The 19649-nt window shown below is 38.4% G+C and overlaps 1 pseudogene; it reads left to right on the forward strand.

Moving 5' to 3' along the window:
* The first annotated feature begins 13673 nt into the window (after window positions 1–13673).
* Window positions 13674–14334, forward strand: LOC142618625 (late embryogenesis abundant protein At1g64065-like; annotated as a pseudogene).
* The last annotated feature ends 5315 nt before the right edge of the window (window positions 14335–19649 follow it).

The following is a 19649-nucleotide window of genomic DNA, read 5'->3' on the forward strand; positions in this document are numbered from 1 at the left end:
CCAAGGAATGTAAAAGAAGTGCAAAGACTCAACGGCAAGATAGTTGCGCTAAATAAGTTTATGTCAAGGGCAACGGATAAGTGCCTACCTTTCTTTCATACGCTGAAGAAGTCGTTCGAATGGATGGCCGAGTGTCAGCAAGCGTTTGATTTGAAGGTCTACCTTTCTTCCCTACCATTGCTAAGCCCCTTTAAACCAGGAGAAAAGTTGTTCCTTTACTTGGTAGTATCTCCAACTGCTGTTAGTCAGCCTTAGTTAGAGAAGAAGATAAGGTGCAGAAGCTTGTTTACTACACTAGCCGGGTGCTCTACGGCGCAGAGGAAAGGTACCTGCCATGGAGAAGCTTTCCTTTGCTTTGGTTATTGTGGCCCGTAAGCTCAAACCGTACTTCCAAGTTTACACGGTGGTCATCTTGACTAACAAGCCCCTAAGGCGAGTAATGAGTAATCTCGAAACCGCCAGATGAACGACACTATGGGCAATAGAAGTAAGCAAATTTGACATACAGTATAGGCCATGCACTACCCTCAAAGGAAAAGTAGTTGCTGACTTCCTCGCTGAGTTCACTAACATGGAAGGCCAAGGGGGCAAAAGAACATCCTCAGTGGAGTATACACACGGACGGGTAATCCAACAAATAGGCTGGTGGAGTAGGTATTGTATTTCGTTCTCCAGAAGGTGACGAGATTGAATGCATGGTTCATTTAGACTTCCCAACGACCAATAATGAAGCGGAGTATGAAGCTCTAATAGCAGGATTGGATCTTGCTAAAGCGGCAGGGGCCACGAGTGTTATTATTCATTGCGATTCCCAGATTGTCGTGAACCAAGTAAATGGTGATTATGAATGTAAACGTGAGAGGATGAAGAAATACCTAGAGCAGGAAAAGAGAAGGGTGGACGACCTACAGGCCAAAGTTATTCAAGTTCCAAGAGGAGAAAACGAGCAAGCCGACCGTCTTACCAAAGCCACATCAGCTAAACACATGGTCGTCCCTAGCAAGGTACTTTCCTTTATCCAGTCTTTGCCATTAATAGATTCCATCAATGTGTAGGAGGTAAGTGTCGAAAGCAACTGGACCACACCTTTGGTCTCCTACTTGAAGAATGGCACCTTACCTGACAGTAGGAAGGCCGCAAGGAAGCTAAAGGTCCAAGCCACATGATTCGTCCTGATGAAGGACATCTTGTACAAGAGAAGCTTCTCCCGACCGTTCCTAAGATGCCTAAGCCCTACAGAAGTGGACTATGTCATGAGAGAAGTCCATGAGGGATTTGCGGAAACCACTTAGGGTCACGGTCGTTAGTACACAAACTGATTTGAGCAAGATATTACTGGCCTACTATGCAGAAGGATGCCTAGGTGTATGTCAAAGCTTGTGACAAGTGTCAGAGGTTCAGTAACATCATAAAGTAGTCAAAAGAAGAGCTCACCCCGATGACGACCCCATGGCCTTTCTCTCAATGGGGATTAGACATCATGGGCCCATTCCTAATAGTGATGAAACAATTAAAGTTCCTGGTAGTCGGCATAGACTACTTCATCAAATGGGTAAAAGCTGAAGCCTTGGCTACCATCACAGAGAAGAATGTGGGAAACTTTTTTTGGAAGAACATCATCTGCAGATATGGGATCCCTAGAGTTTTAGTCTCAGACAACGGGAAGCAGTTTGATAACAAATTTTTCAGGGACTTTTGCTTACAGCTGGGGATCAAAAACCATTACTCTTCCCCCGCCTACCTACAATCCAATGGACAGGTTGAGGTTATGAATCGATCCTTACTTAAAATCATCAAGGTTCGGCTCAAGGGGGCAAAGGGTATATGGCCAGAAGAGTTGTCAAGCGTACTATGGGCATAAATGACTACTACTAGAACACCTATTGAAGAGATGCCATTTTGACTAGCATACGGAAGCGAGGCGGTAATTCAAGTTGAGATTGGACTCACAAGCTACAGGGTGGACAATTATGATGAAGGAAAAAATGACGAGGCTATGCGTTTATAGCTTGACCTACTAGACGAAGTCAGGGAAATAGTTGAGCAGAGGCTAGCACAGTACCAAGATCTCATGGCCAAGCACTACAACTCCAAGGTTAGACACAGAGATTTCCAAGTAGGAGACCTTGTCTTAAGGAAGGTGATGGTTGTGTTGACACCTCATTTTGCTATCCACATTTAACCTCACTTGGAGGGTAAATGGGTAATTTTGCCTTGAAAATATGCCCAAATGGGACCAAACCTTCTCTTCTGCAACTAGGGAAGTGGTAAGGAAGCTTCTTCAAGGTGGTCACCGATGTAGTGCTTGCCACAACATCTCTGATGCCAAAATCAGTATCAGGGTGGTTTGTTTTGAAAAAATAGAGCAATGTATGTAATAGACTGATAATAAACATTTAGTGTCTATGTTTTTACCTCCCCCTCATGCTTGTGAGGGCCTTATATATGTATATTCTCTTAGCTGTTGTGGCAGTTATTGGGGGCTTTAATGCCCCCCTTTTGGTAACGTCTCATGGTTAACGCTGTGAGCTTTAATGGCTTTCAACGGTCCATACAACTGTTCCTGTAAATGTTCAAGGCATTTATTTTAACCGCATTGAATGATTTCCCTTTATCAGTAATGTGGTTCATGTCGTCAATGCAACCTTGCGACTTCGTCTGTTAAAGCTGCTTCATTGGTTTGGATGACTTTGTCGGGAGAAGTTGAGTTCGTCAATCCCATCAGTGTCCATAAAGAGATAACTTGATAGAGAGAGGAGTTCTCATGAATTGTAGGTATATATAATTCTCACAATTTCTCCTAGTTGTATCTTTTCCTGATTGTGAGTATTTAAAAATAGGTTGGATATAAGCCAACTATTAGAGTAAGTCACTTCAGCGCTTATCTTGACAACTCATATCAAGATAAGTTTAAGTTTGAACTCAAATTTAAATTCACCTATTAGGTTATCAAGGTGGACTACTCATTGGCCATGGGTTATGGGTTGGGTCAAACCGACCCAATTTCTAAATACTAACAAAAAAATATTGAATTACATCTTGATAGATAATTAAGTTAAATAAAAAATTACAACATCTTGATTCTGGTCATTAGATCCTTAATCTCATTTCATCAAAATGATCTTGATGTTGTAAAGATCAAATCGGCTGGTTATAAGCCCTAATTGGACCACCAGATTGAAAGTTATCATCAAATCAAGTTATCATCAAATCAAGTTTTAATGACTGAGATGCACTATCACAAATTGAGTCCGACCATATGTGATTATGAACAATTGATTTCAATTGGTTATATGTATAATCAATTTGAGATCAATGACGTGTCATAATTTGATTGATTAGGACTACATTTTATGGTAGGGTTGCATACACCTAATTAACTAGATACTTAAACATTAATTATTCAATGAGTAATTTGTGTAATTATTTTTTAATTAGAGTAAATTTGGAATCAATTAAGTCTGAAATGAGAGTGATTGGAGCCATTTAATGTTAATTGAGAGTTAATTTGGGACTTATCAATGTTAATTGTGTTGAAACCATTTTCTAACAAATGACCTCTGCTCACTATTTCATTGATATCTCTCAGAATATTTTGAATCTGTGAATGAAGTTAATTTTTCCAGAAACTAGACATCCAGGTCTTCAATTTGAGCACAAGAATGAGACAATTTCAATCAGAATTGAGTCAGATATGGTTTTTCGAAATTGGCTCTACAGGCTGTTACAGCAGCTACGGGAAAATCGAATTTTGGCTTGCTCCTCACTCCTACAAATCTCTACATTTAATACTCCAGATTTCCCCCAAGGCTAAAATAAGGTCTAGGTTCATGATTTTTTGTCAACCCTCATTAATGGCCTTCCATTCATATTTCCTCCACCACTACTATATAAACTCACCTTCTCCTTCATTCCAGGACACACAGAAAAACCCCTTCTCTTCTCCTCTCTTGAGTTCTAAGAAGTTGAGTACTAGTAGTCTTGTCATATCTTGGTCTTCTTGAGACTCAAGGTATTGAGTGAGACTCACTCTTCCTCTCTTAACTCTTCTTTTCCTCCATCCTTAGGACCTCCCTCAAGAGTCTCCTCATCCACCATATGGATCTTGCATGAAGGTATAATCTCTTTCCCTAATTGTTTTTTTTTTTTTTGTATTGCCATGATGAGAGTTTAAGATTAAAGCATGATAGTAATCATTTAAATTCCCTTGAATATGTTTGAATGTTCTTAATTGTTCTTATATGTTCTTCACATGTTCTTGTTTATTCATCACATGTTCATGCATAACACTAGTTTTAATCTTAAATCCACATAAAAAATATGAAAAATATGTTTGTTTCATAATTCTTTCAAATCCTTGAATCTAGGATATCACCATGCACACACATTAAATTCAACATCCAAATTGATTGACATATTGGATGATGTGATATGAATGTTGGCCACCATAGTCTAGAAGACCGGTTTCACCAGGCAAGGTGGGTGCCTAACACCTTCCCACCTTGTAACATAGCCTCCGAATTTAGATCAAGGGTTAGTAGATCAAATGCGTATCCATGTAATTTTCAATTTTTAGATTGTAACTAGGAAACAAAGCCATGTACTTTATCTTAGATTGTATCTAGGACCAAATCCATGTAATTTTCCTATGATCAATGTAAATACAATTGAAAATTAATAAAATGAGAAATTTTTCAATTTTGGTTCTCTTAGTTTTTCAATAATTAAATAAGTGGCGACTTCATTGTAAAACCCTTGATCTAAAGGAGAAAATATAATCAGTCGAACCTCCATTTTGAGAGGCAATAACACGACTTCACCCATTCACGTGGGTTTGGCCCAACACACTCTATAAAACGGGCCGGGGGCGTGGTCTCTCACAGGTTGCCACAAGAGACACCTCTTAGGGAAAGCTCGGATCTAATTAGGAAGGGCCTTATAGAGTCACATCATGGTAGAGGAAATGCACTTATCACTTGGAGACATTAGATGGGCAAAAGTTACCTTATCCATGGAACGCCAAGCATCTCAGAAAGTACTACTAGTAGAAGACATCATGAAGGATGCTACTCCTCATTTTTAGTTTATTTCTTTTATTTCTTTTAGTCAACTCTTATCTATCATACCTTTTAAGCCCAAAGGGCTGAGTTTTATTTTTTTTGGAACAATTTTCTTCTTATGCATGCATTTATTACAATAGGAGGAGTTATTCATATATAACCTGTGTATATGTTTGCCTCTACAAAATTGCATTCATAACTAAGTCCACAAGTAGACCAGTGTATTACTAAAGTCTACAAAGTGGTCGAATTTATCACTAAGTCCACAAATGGACGGGTTTATTACTAAAGTCTACAAAGTGGATGACTTTGTCACTACTAAGCTCAAAATTGGACGAGTATATTACTAAGTCCACAAAGTGGACGAATTTACTATAAAGTCCAAAAAGTGGACGAGCCCAAGAAGTGGACGACCTCATCTCTTGAGGACACCTTGAAAATTATATAGTCTACAAGTGGACGAATTTACTATAAAGTCCATAAAGTGGACGAGCCCACGAAGTGGACGACCTCATCCCTTGAGGACACTTAGAAAATTATAGTCTCCAAGTGGAAAAATTTACTATAAAGTCCACAAAGTGGATGAGCCCACAAAGTGGATGACCTCATCCTATGAGGATACCTCGAAAATATTCAAGTCCACAAAGTGGACAAGTTCACTCCGCGAGGATACCTTGAGATTATTTAAGCCCACAAGTAAACCAATAAAGTGGATGAGTTCATTAATCAGCTTATAGGTGGACGAGTGCACCAAAGTGGACGGGTCCATTACCTCCCTTGAAGGACAAGTGCATTAGGGATAAATGAACACACACATCGAAAGACAAAAAATCAACACATGCTAAAAGCGACAGATGTAAAATAATGCACCATAAATAAAGTTAAGGGTTTACAAACAACGCCCAAAACAAGAGGGTACTTGATACTATCTGAAAATAGGACCAAGTACATGCATTGTTGCTAAAAAATAAAAAGCTAAACTAACGGGTCTTGGACGCTCTTGGCCAAAGGGTCCTCGTCAGCTTTAGGGGGAGGGTCCTGGGCAGAAGGGTTCTCAACATCTTTGGCTTCAGTGGACTGGATCAAGGGAGCGGTGGGGTTCTCTACAATAGGCTGAGACAGAACAACTCCATCATTTTTGTCCTATTCTGATTGAGTGGAGTCATCGTTCTCCTCAAGGACGGTGTCGCCAGTTGGGGTGGAAGGCAGGGGGTCGTCCATGGTGACCTTGGATAAATCCAAGTGTGGGTAGACGAACTTGACCTGCTTCAGGCAATCCTCAAACCCGTCACCATAATAGATGGCGCAGACATCGATAAAAGGCTGAGAAGCCTTGAATTCCGTTACGACGTCAGCCTTGGCCGTCACGACTTGTCCTAGAAGAGCCGCCAGCTCCTTTTCTACAACCGCCTTAGCCTCTTGTTCTTCTTCCCGCTGATGGGTCTCTGCCTTCTAGCTTTTTTTCTAGCTCCGTCACCTTCTTATTGAGAGTACAAAGGGCGTCTTTGTACTGGTCATGTTCATTAGTCAGCATTTCATTGTGCTTCCTAAGGCGAGTGATCACCCCTTCCTTAGTGACGCACCTCTCTTACAGGGCTTTCATGCGTACTAGGGCCTGAAAATGAATTATAATCATCAGCCAACGAATAAGCAAAGGGGTAAGAAAGTTTGAGAAAAACATACCCTTGAGAGGTTGAAGAGGCCTGATGCCCCCAAGTCCTTTATCTCATGTTTAGCACACAGTTCCACATCTGTCTCCTTGATGATTGATTTGACCATTTCAACGGCATAGCCTTTGTGCATAAGAAGACGACGGGTTCCCTCACTGACGAGGCAGGTTCCCTTCATCAAGCCCTTACCAGCTCCATGAGTGGGCATAGGAGGTATAGACTTCTTCTGCTTCACGTCACCAATGGTAATGCCCGTCCCTTTCTTCAGAGGACGATCATCCTTCCCTTCACTCTTCCTTTTGGGGACCCTCTTGGTGACGTCCTTAGGAGTAGATGAGGAAGCTCCGTCCTTCTCCTTCTTCTTCTTGTTCGCAATAGCTACCCTCACCAAGGCCGTTTGCCTCACTACCTCCATTTCTGCAAAGGACAAGAGACGAATGTTAGAGAGGAAGACGTCGATAAAGACGACAGGAAGAAAGAAATAAGAAATATTACTTACGTCAATAAGAGTAAGAGTCCAATCTATGAGCTACAAGGGTCGGCTCGGTACCACCATAGAAAGCGTGCAAAGTGTCAAGGGTAATTATGTCTTGACACCTACATTTGTCGAGGGGAATCTCTAGAACCCAAAGGATAAAGGCTTCCTGCTCACCTGTAATGTGTGGGCGGACGCTGTCTGGATAATAGAGCAAGCTGACGACATTAAAACCATAAATCAACATATATGCGATATAAGTTAGATGCCCAAAAGAAAAGTGGATGACATTATAAGACATATAGATGGTACTAAACTTAAATCTTTGACGATGCCCCAAGTATTGTTAAAACCATAAGGCATCGTCACCTACTCATCTTGACGGCACACTTAATTCGTCCTTTGAACAAAAAAGTATTTACTCTTCCAATTTCTATTTGAGTCGGGCATTTCTGACACCAGCTTAAGTGCCTTCTGCCTCGCTACAAAATGGTATATACCCTTGGACAAGGAGATATGTTGGGGTTTGTAGCACCAAAAGAACTCGTCCAAGGTTAATTGATGGTTCCCTTCACTAAGACAACCCCAGATGACCTCGGCCCCTATAAATATCCTCTAAGCATTTGGGGCAATTTGATTGACGGACAGACTAATGTAGGTGGCCAATTAACGATTTAGTGCCGTTAAAGGAAGCCTTAATCTAGCCGCAAACATGGCATGATACATGTCGACGTCTGCAGTCCTACTAGAGTAGCATTTTTCATACTTCCGAAGTAGACAGATTGGGATGTTATCAGGAATTTGGAAACGGTCCCTCAAGCCATTGAATATTTTGGTCATCATTGTCGGGTAGAAGTCATTCACTGTTCAGATCTTGGGGAGAATAAAGGGACGAGTATAACCATCACCAGGGCTTCTAGAGCTTCCTTCCATAGGAGCTCCCTCGTCGCCACTACCTTCGCCCCCGTCATCTTCTCCCACGTCCACTTTAACCTCTCCTCTCTCATCACCCTCCACTTCCTCACCTTCCTCTCTTACTTAACACTCCAGTTCATCGTCAGCAGAATGGGCGGACGACTCCCTCTTTGATGACCCTAAGAAGCCCTCCTCAGGCTCATGACCTGATAGGAAAACTTCGTCGTAGCCCACTCCCTCATGGACTGACGACTGCTCATTCGTCGCTTCTCTAGACATCTATTTACCTACAAGCGATGGAGGCATTCTAAGAACCTAAGTTAATGATCTCTTTAAAATTAACAACTAACTAGGATAATGAAAACAAATGATAAGTAAAAGGACTTACTTAATTAGTAGACGGTTCCTTGAGAGGTGACGGTTTTAGCAAACTAATGGCAGTAAAGGTGATGACACTAGCAAGTTGATGGGCGCAAGGTAAATCAAAATGATGAGTTCTCTCTTAGAATTAGAGAAGATGAAATAAGAGAAATGAGGGGAGGGGATGAGATATATATATGAGGTGAAAGATGCATGGAAGACGAAGCGACGCCTTTGTTCAGAAACAAGGCCAACCAGTCTATGCCACGTGTCCTAAGCATTAAATGATGGCTGCTCAAGAAACCATCAATGAACGCGCCATTTTTCAAACAAATGAAAAGGTACAAATCAAACTCCATAACCTGTCAGTTGAAGCTGACGAAGCTATGAAGTAGGGGGCAGCTGATAAGGGTAATTTTGGAAAGGTATCAAACTCGCTCGCAAAGGATGAAATCGCCGAGTTCAGTAAACTCGTCAGCCATGCCATGCACTTGATAATGAAGACGATGTCTACACACCCAAAGCCGATGACTCCGATCTTGACCTGTTGACTCGTCTTCCAAGCAGATGGCATTTTGGACCTGACGACTTGAACATATAGACAAGATGGGAAGCTGAAGTTGACAGGAACAAAGAGGCTCCTAACAGACCTAACATGACTTTGCTTGGACTTCATGAATTGGTATAAATGGAAACATTTTGTGCCCCATGAATAACCCTAATTGAAAAGATCTCTACAAGGAAAGAGTCCCATAAGATACGCACATTAATAAGAATCCTCTCTATAAAGAAAGATCTTCTCTGCCAAGGAATGGATGTCAACTCTACACTACTATAAAAACTCCAAAACCCTCACAAACCAAGGTACGCATAATTCACCCTAACTCTGGCATTCTAGAGTTGTGAAAAGTTCTTTAACTTGACCGTCAAAGGTATTTGGCTGGTACCACACCGGTACTCTTTGTAGGTTCTTCTTCTCCCCTTTGTGTTGTGTAAGTCTTGTTTGGAGCACGTGAGGACCGTGTAGCTTACTGACGATTTTTGGCATCATCATAAATAACTATGTAGTGAGCTCTAGGACTTGTCAAACATATCATTAGACCTGACAAATTAGATTTTTAACTTAGAGTAAACATGGGTTGACCCAACCCAGCCGAAAGCCTTTTTTTCTTTTAAACTTTTTTTTTAAGGATAATGGGATATGTAGGGCTATGGGTAAATGGTATGAGAAAATTTATATGGCAAATAGCAAATTTCAAATATGAATATTTCTAATGCTTGATCTACTATTAGCATTGAACAGATTGGAGAGCTATTTATAATAAATATTTATTTATTCTTCTTTACCTAATATGTTATATTTTATTTTTAAAGTTTGTTTTTAGTTATCTTTCTGGGTAATATAAATTTATTATTATTTTACAGTTTGCACACAACAGGAATAGGTGCACTTAAGATGGATTCTCTACCGATATTCAGTGTCCATTTGGAACAACTTATATAGTTGAAACTGAAAACTTTTTACTGAAAGTGTAGAAAAATTGTTAAAAAATAAGTTGAATAATATAGTAGGACCTATGAATAGTATCAAAAAGTGTAATGAGACCTATGAATAGTAGCAAAAATAAGCTAAAAGTGGAGATAAGCTGAAAAATTCAGCTCATCCCAAATGCACACTTAGGGTTTGTTTAGATACCGTTTATTGTTGAAAGCTTATTGCTAAAAATATTGTAACAAAATAATTTTTAAACTATAAATAGTGCCTATGGGACCCAAATTTATTGCTTCTTGTTGCGTTTTCCGTACTTGCGGGTCTCGTGAACAGTGCGCGAGACCCTAAAAAAGGAAAAACGCTTGCTATGTTTGCTACGTAAATGCACACTTAGGGTGCGTTTGGATACCGTTTATTTTGTTGAAAACTGAAAAAACTATAGCAAAATAATTTTTAAATGTGTGAATAGTGCTGTGGAACCCATTTTTAATGTTTTTTTTAATAAAGTATTTGTGGGTCTCTTGAACAGTGCACGAGACCCACTGAACAGTGCTCTATATCCCCTAAAATGCGTGCATAAAAAAAAGAGGAAACGCCAAACGTGAAACACGTAGATGTGAAACGTGCAATCCAAACATATACTTAGAATACGTTTGGATTTAGATTATTCCACCTGTGTTTGCATTTTTTTAAACCAGCGCCTCTTGCATTGTTTATGAGACATGAACAGTGCATTTAGGCAAATGTATAGTAACCCACGCGTGAGCAGTAACTCTTTAATTATTATTATTTATTATTTTCAGTTTTCAACAAAATAAGTAGTATCCAAACGCACTCTTAGTGTTTTTTTCCTTTTCGAATGATAATATCAATAGTGAGCTTTGAGCATATTTATATTATTTAAATTTTATTTTTAAGTATTATGTTCTTTTTGGCATCTGACTTAACTAATCCAGTTTGCTAGGTCTACATCTTATGGTTGTGTGTAAAGGGTGCTACATGCCATATGCTACATGCCATATGCTGTTCCCTTAATTAAAAAGACAAAGACTTCAAATCTGTCCTCCAGAACCAGAACGACACGTCTTTTAGCAAAAAGAATAGAACCATGTCCTCTTTCAAATTTCTTTCAAATTTCCAATAAATATAGATTCTTACTTGCTAGCATGGTTCACTCAGATTGGGTTGTACGGTTTGACCGGTTAACCGTGTACTGCTCATTATTCCAGTTCTTTTAACTTTAAGAACCTCTATAACTATATGTGAAAAATGCATGAAACTGCTTGAACCTTGGTCAAACCGTACGATTCTGAGAACTGTGACCGGTTTTAGAGGTTTGCACGGTTCCATTTTTTTACTATATTTGGCTAGAAAATAGATCTTAGGCCATAAAGAATTTGAATATAAAAACTACAAAAACAAATTGCGATAGAGAAAAAGAAAACAGAGAGCCAAGTTGGTGAAGTTGCTAACATCATTGTTACTTTCTTGTAGTATATCTTCCTGATCATCCCCAAATCCTATTTTCTTCTTTTCCTTCTCGGCAACACTTCGCCCCGCAGGCAACAGCTAGAAATTCATCTCCTCATATTGTCTCTTGTTTTTTGTTTTAACTTGTATAGCTGTATTCTTGTTTCTGTTAAGTGTGCCCATTGTTTTGCCTAACAAAACCACTACCACATGACCTTGTGAAGCCCAAAAGATTAATAGTGAGATTTGACCATTCAATTGTTTTTAACTTTTGTATTCGCCAATATTGATGTCCTTTTAAACAATATGTGTCCCTTTTTTTAATGTTATTTAAGGTAAGCATCCTTCTAAAGTTATAATTCTTATATTACAATATTAATAATAATAATAATAATAATAACAACAACAACAATAACAACGACTTTCATTTACATAAACTCTCAATTCTAAGGGAATAGTGAACCTGATCTTAAAATGCAGGTTACTTTAATATATCAGGAGTGAGATCTAAACAAGCGGTCAAAACCTTAGTATGTTGGGCAACCACACATAATATTGAAGGAACACATATTCTCAAGATGGAATTTATAGTCTCTTTATAAAGATATAAAATATTCCCTTGAGATAAGTTTAATGTGTTTGGTTATTCAGAGTGTTAGGCCTAATCACTTTAGTAAAGAGTTACTAAATTTTATATTTTATGAAATTAGATTTCATAAAATATATATGAATAACTTAAATGATTAAACTGGGTATTCAAGGATCAAGATGTAGTAATCTTAAAAGTGACAGTTATATATTATGACTTTGTCTTACTACAAATATTTTCATGAATGAATTAAATGTTTAATAAAGTCTTAGGATATCGTAGGGGACTTGGGCCCAGGTGATTGGTACCAACCCACCAAACTCAAGCCTAAGATCAACTTGAGTAGTCGAGGCTAGCTCGGGGGATTGGAGTTGGCCCAAACCCTATGGGAATGGGTTCGGATAAGTGTATCAGAATCAGGAGAGTATTGTTCGGGGAATTGACTAAATGTTTGGGCAGATCTCAGCCCACTATTGACCGATAAGACAATGCAAAATCAACGAGGAGATAGAGAAATTTAGATTAGCCTTGAGTACTAGTAGTGCTTTTGGGGAGTTCGCTGTCGAATGCTATTTGGCATCTAGAACAAGTTTCAAGAGAATTCTCAAAAGACATGATGGTTTCTTGGGATTTTGGATGAAAGTAAGATTGCATGGAAACTGGTGAAATAGTAATGATTTGAACCCTACTAAGGAGAGATTGTATAAGGGGAGTGAGGGTAGACAATGAGGTTGGTTGGTTGCTGGTAATAGTGAGAGAAAGAGTAAGAAAAAAGAAAGAGAGGGAGTAAACACAGGGAGGACATAAGAACAGGGAGAGAGAGAGAAAGAGAGAAAGATTAGAGAAGAAAAGACTAAGTCAAAGGGGAAGAGGGTGTTTGGGCAGGAAATCACAAGGATACTTGAGGTTGGGCTGTTTAGGCTACGTTTGAAGCAAAACCTGTAGGATTGTGAGGAAACCCACCAATAAATAAATTGGGAGCCCAAATTTACTTTTCTAGACAGTAACGTTTGTAGGTTTGGGACACCACATATATAATTTATTAATAAGGCTTAGAGTACAATTATATTTATATAGTAGTATTAAATATAATTAATGGTAATTTTGGTCTTGTTAAGAGTTGACAGATAAGTTTAAAGCCCATTGGAGCTAGAGTTTTATATGTCCCTTTTGGTCCTATTCTAAGCCACACACTAAAGCCCAATTGGGATAGCCCAAAAGGCTAAACCAATTAGATAATCAATTATTTATTTAGTAAAAGTTATTAAATAAAGTAAATACCAAGTGCATAAATGTATACATATGATTAAAAAGAGACACATTCAGTTCTTTCTCAAGACACTTGGTTATTCTCTTGAACAAGTACGTATAGAACTGATTGAGAGACCACACATCTTGGGCACCTTATGGAATTGGAGTGGAGATTGAAAGTTTTCTCAAGTTCAATCTTCATTTGTTTTGAATTTTGCTGCATCAAAGTACGCCTTTTTGTTATTTGTTTCTAAAATTCAGATGTTGCATGTTATCTCACATGAATGAAGCAGATCCGTTTATTTCCGCCGCTTTTTTTTTTTTGTATAAGATGCAAAACTATCATTTTCCATGTGTTTTCCCCAACATATATTTCAAAGAAAATTGTAAAATGGCACTGAAAACAAACCAACAAGTGTACCCTATGGGACCAAAAAGTAAGGATCCTAGAAGTGATGAAGAGTTTGGCTCTAAAACATCTGTGGAGGAGCTGAAGCGAAAGAAAAGGATCAAATTGGCCATATATATTGCTGCTTTTGCTGTGTTTCAAACCATAGTCATCTTGGTTTTTGCACTCACTGTAATGCGTGTTAAGACTCCAAAAGTCTGGTTGGGCAATAATGTCAAATTCCACAACCCACCGGTAACTGAACATCACCTTCCTTTGATATAAACTTCACAACCCAGTTGAGGGTTAAGAACACAAACTTTGGTCCTTACAAATATGATACCATTGCCACATTCAGGTACAAAGGTGTGTCAGTGGGGCAAGTCACTATTCCTAAAGGTAAGGCTGGGCTGCGTTTGATCAAAAAAGTTGGTGTCACAGTAAAAGTGAATTCACAGTAAATGTGAATTCAAAGGATTTGCCAACATTTGCCAATCTTGCAGGTGACTTGGATAGTGGGTTGTTGATGCTAAACAGCTATGCCAAGCTTAGTGGGAAAGTGGAATTGATGTTTATAATGCAGAAGAAGAAGTTTGTCGAAATGAACTGCACCATGACTATCAATTTGTCATCAAAGGAGATCCACTCTATGATTTGCGATTGACCATAAAGCTATTTATCATCCTTAATTTGTTTTTATTTTTCAAATTCACTGTAGTTGGATTTTTTTTTTTTGTTCATATTATAATTTGGACAAATTACACTTTGCCTCCTTGTGGTTTGGTTGAAAAAATACTTTGCTTACTTGTTGTTTTAAAAATAAGTACTTTACCCACCTGAGGTAAGTTCCATTTGTCTCCCATTACCCACCTTTGTTTAAAATAGAGGTAAATTTGTATTTTTGCTACTCTTTTATATCTTTCTCCTCTCAAAACATAAAAAAACTAAAAAAATCAAGAGAAAAAAGATCTAGAAATTAGGTTTTATTGAAGAAGAAGAAGAAGAAGAAGAAGAACATCACCTTATATTATAGTAGGCATCCGCCCAAGTAACATAACAGGAAAAACATGCATTTGGGGCAATACCTGCAGCAACTTCATAAACTCATCAGGTTCTTTAGCTAGACGTATGCCATGACCACCAGCACCTGCTGTTGCCTTGAAAGTATAATATGTTTGCCAGTTCACAGAAAATTCAATAAGGAATAAAGATAAGATTTTAATACTTCATTTACCTCTCTCTCTCTCTCTCTATATATATATATACACATATATATACTTCATTTAATTTAAAAGTGGTACAAATTAGGCAAGGGGGGACCTTGAAATCTTAGAAAAGTTATACCAATGCCCATCCATTAAACATTTCGTTTTTGTTTTTTTTTGTTTTTTCCTTTTTGTTAGGACATATGTGTTTCACATGCTAGGAACATATGTCATTACTATTTTATGTAATTGGCTAATCCTTTGACAAAACACACTTTACTTTTGTTTTTTATGTGTTTAATGCTTCAAGAAACCTTTTTCAAGACCAAGTGTTAAAGCCATGCAAGTTTGTACAAGATTCAAGTGTTCATTAAAGCTCGACAGCTAGCATCTATTGAGTCTTGAAGAGCTGTTCTAGTCCGTGGCTCAACAACAGCTCGACAGATAGAGTATCTGTCGAGGTTTATGAAACACAGTTTTTCTAGACAGTTTTTCATCCAATCTGTGATTATGTGTTTGTGCTTTCTTTTCTCACAACCCTAAATATATATAAGGATTATTTAAGGGATGTAACAGGTTACACAGCAGAGAGCACAATGGCACAAGAGCATAATTCATTAAGTGTGATCAGAAACTTAGTTTGCCCTAGTTCTTGAGAAGCTGCTATGTTTGTACACCATAGGGTTTTGTAACCAAGCAACTTCGTGATCTTCATGTGTTGAAGAATAGAAGAACTTTGCAACCAACCTCCTTTTCTATTTGGTGATTGAAGTCGCGTACTGAGATCCGCGTAATTGGTTAGTCATGTACTGGGAGCCATGCATTCAAAGGAGAGATTGTTATTACAGAACAAGTCCAATTGGGTATTATGGTAAGGGTTCAACTGTAGGTTGATATAAGGTACTAAGATTCCTTTACTTGTAATCGCTTGTTTTGATAATAGTGAATTCTTGGGAGTGGTTACCTTAAAATCACTCGGTGGGGGTTTTTGCCGTGTTGGTTTTCTCCATTCGTAAACAAATCACCGTGTCAATTTATTTTTCGCTGCACTTTAGTTTATTGGTGATTTGTTTGTGCTACCACGCATTCTTCTATATTAATTTGATTAATTAATAAACTTGGCTAATTATTCAATTAATTTATCACAAGGGGTCAATACAATTTCGGCCTATCAAGTGGTATCAGAGCAGGCACACTCTGATTAGGGTTTAATCCTTGTTGTGAGATCCATTGACCCCTGTTTGTCATGGACAGAGGACAACCACTTATTGTACCTCCTTTATTTGATGGAACTAACAATGCATACTAGAAAGTACGCATGTGAGCTTTCTTGCAGTCCTTAGATGAGAAGGTGTGGCAAGTTGTGGAGATAGGCTGGACCAAGCCGAACGAAGCGCCGACCGATTGGAATGATGCAAAGATCAAGATGGCTAATTTCAACAGCAGAGTATTGGATGCTTTATTCAATACGGTCACAAATGAGGAGTTTAAGAAGATTTCCTCTAATGAAACTGCAAAGAAGGCATGGACCATTCTCTAGACAACCTATGAAGGAACTAAGGCTGTCAAGGATTCGAAGCTTCAGAGGCTCATACTAGCTTCAAAGAAATCAAGATGGAAGAGGATGATCATTTGATGAGTTCTATGCCAGGCTCAAGGACATAGTGAACTTAATATTCAATCTTGGGGAAACCATTCCTAAACCCAAGATTGTGAGAAAAGTGCTTAGATCCCTGCCCGAGAGATTTCATGCGAAGATCACTGCCATTGAGGAATCCAAGGACATTGACAAGATTCCTCTAACAGAGCTCGTGGGAAATCTACAGACCTATGAACTGGGTTTGACAAAGCTCGGGAAGTCAAGCAAGAGCAAGAGCATGGCACTGAAGGCCAAAAGCAGTGAGACTGATGAGTCTTCGGATGATGAAGATTCTAAAATGAAGTCCTACATTACCTAGCAGTTCAAGAAGTTCATGAAGAATGTCAATGCAAAGGGCTTTGACAAGGACCGTAGGCAATCAAGTTCTTCACAGTCTAAGAGCCAAGACAAAGGGAAGAAGGATTCAAGGGATGGCAGTTAGTACACTGTTCCTTTAGGACCCAAGTGCTTTGGGTATCAAGGCTTCGGACATATGAAACAGGAGTGCCCCACATATCTTAAGACCATTGGGAAGAGCAAGGCGCTTGTTGCTATATTAAGCGACACCGAACCTGAGGATGATTCTGACAATGAGGATGATAGAATCCTAAATGCCTTCACTGCTACTGTCAATCCTACTGAGGGGATTGTTGAAGATGTGGATAAAGAAGAGGACTTGGTGGAATCTAAGTTTGAGAAGATGGATGAACAAGATGACATCCATAAAGTCTATGCAAAGTTATACAAGCTCTAAAAAAAACATGAAAAGTTGTATAGATTGACCACCAAGAAGCTTAGTGATGTGGAGCTTGAACGTGAAGAACTTTCCACAAAGTTTGATGAAGCCAATTAGACTACAGGAGTGCTGAGGTTTGAGAACAACTTCCTAGCTGATAAGACCAAGAAGCTTGAGGCAGAACTATTCCAAGTCAGAGCTTAGCTAGAAAGGACTTCAAGCGCTAAGCTTAATGAGATGCTCAGTCTTCAGAAATCTTCTTTCAATCGAACCGGTTTAAGGTATGATTTCTCTGCCTCTAATATTGCTTCTACTAGTACTACTGTTTTTATTCCTCCTAGTAATAATGTTGATATTGAGTACACTAATGTCAAAACTAATATAGCTAGTGAGAATATAGATAAGGGTAAATCTATTTTAGGAGCACCCCCTAAGCAAAATAAGAAAGAAGCTAAAAACCTAGGGCTAAGAAGGCTAACTCTCAAAAGCTTAAACAGAAGAAGCAATATCTTTGTCATCACTGTGGAGCAGTCGATCATACTCGACCTAATTGCTATAAGTGGCTAGCCACTCAACAGAGCAATGGTATGATCGCATTGGGAAACCAGAATCAGTTTCCATCCTCTCTTGTGTCTCTTGGAGATCTTCTCAAAGCCCTCATGTTCCTTTCGAACTTGAACGGTTTCAATTCTTCCCCCTTACCACCGGCTCAAGGATTTGCTCAAAGGAAAGGTTCTTCTAAGGTGTGGAAGGAAAAGGGCTCCAAGTGATTTTATCACTTCTTCTCTCTCCCTTTCTCTCTATTTTTGATTGCATTACTTGTGTGTTTTTGCTTTCTTGTTTTGAGTCAATCTAGTTTTATGCATTACTTTGCTTTGTTTAACATGTTTTTCTTGTTTAGTTTCAGTTTGTTTTATTTTTTTCTTCATAAAAATAAAAAAATTGAAAAATACAATAACAGTGTGTGTGTACATTGGTACTTGTGTACCTTGAATGGCAATTGAAACAGAGTTTTCTAAACTTTGTATCCCTTGTAGTTTAGATGAGCATCTCTATGCACAACTAAGCAAGTGAGCTTTGTGGCTTGTGTTTGTGATGAGTAAGATTAAGTTATGTCTTGTACTTAACACTCGTATCACTCTTTTTGACGGGAAGGACTAAAAAATTCTAAGAGAAAGACATAAATAACCATCTCACCACTGTTGCCCGCCAATCATGAAATGACATCTGTATGTTTTGGCATAGCAAAAGTGCGATATCAATGACATCTGTATGCTTTGGCATAGCAAAAGTGCAATGTCAAAAGTTTAACATAATTGGATATTTCTTTCCTCTCTTTTATATGCCCATGCATGGTTTGCTTTTAAGAAAAATATGTAAAGACAAAATAAAAGCAAAAAGATCAAAATGCTTTATACATAATTGCAAGCGTGTATTCTAGGAGATGTGGGAGTTATAGGATGTACCTCGAAGGTGATAGTCTCCATCAAACAGTTATGATTGTGTGTGAGTTAAATTGATTTACTCATATCTCAAATCGTCATAACATAGAGACACTTATGCAATCTTGCGATGTTTTCACACACAACATGTAATATTCTTTGCTACTTTTGATACATGTGCAGGAACAATGTGATTTGGCCATCACAAGGTTTACATGTGTTAATGAATGCTTGCTAATCTGTCTTAACTTTTTTTTTAAATATAAAATTGGTTAGACTTGTTTAGTGTGTGTGTGTGTGTTTTGGGATCTATGTGCTTATCCTTTTTTTAGAGATGACTTTGAGAGCTTAAAATATTGTTTGGATCGTTGGTTGAGTTACTTGTTTGATTGCATTCATGTTTGTATTTTTCTCTTCTTTGAAAAACTTTTTTAAGCAATCTCGACAGCTCTTCGACACCTCTCGACACCTGGCTTATCTATCGAGCTCCTCAGTTGCTTTTTATCGCAATCTTGACACCTTTCGATAGCTAGGTGGATCGATAGAGAAACTTTATGTCCCCTCGATAGCTCCTCGACAACTACCTTAATCTATTGAGCTTCTTTTACTTGGACACCTGCTCGATAGCTTCTTCTATCGAACCCCTTAAAGCTTGATAGATCCTTGACACCTCTTGATCTGTCAAGATTTACTGAGATGCTATATACAGAGCGCTCACGATCTCTGTTTTATTCTGCTCGATATCTCTCGATCTCTTAAGCCTTTTCACCTCCTAAAACCTCTCTTCTTTACCTTAAACCTCTTCCTCAAGGTTCCTTCGACCTTAATCAAGTTTTCTTCACTTGGTAAGTGTCTAAATCCCTCATATTCATGCATTTCATGCTTTTTAACCTATGTTTTTGGGATTTTTGTAAATTTTGGGGTTTTTCAAAATCAAAGAGGTTTTTGCCAAATTTT

The sequence above is a fragment of the Castanea sativa genome, chromosome 12, assembly GCF_040712315.1.
Source record: "Castanea sativa cultivar Marrone di Chiusa Pesio chromosome 12, ASM4071231v1".
In the NCBI taxonomy this organism is placed as follows: domain Eukaryota; kingdom Viridiplantae; phylum Streptophyta; class Magnoliopsida; order Fagales; family Fagaceae; genus Castanea; species Castanea sativa.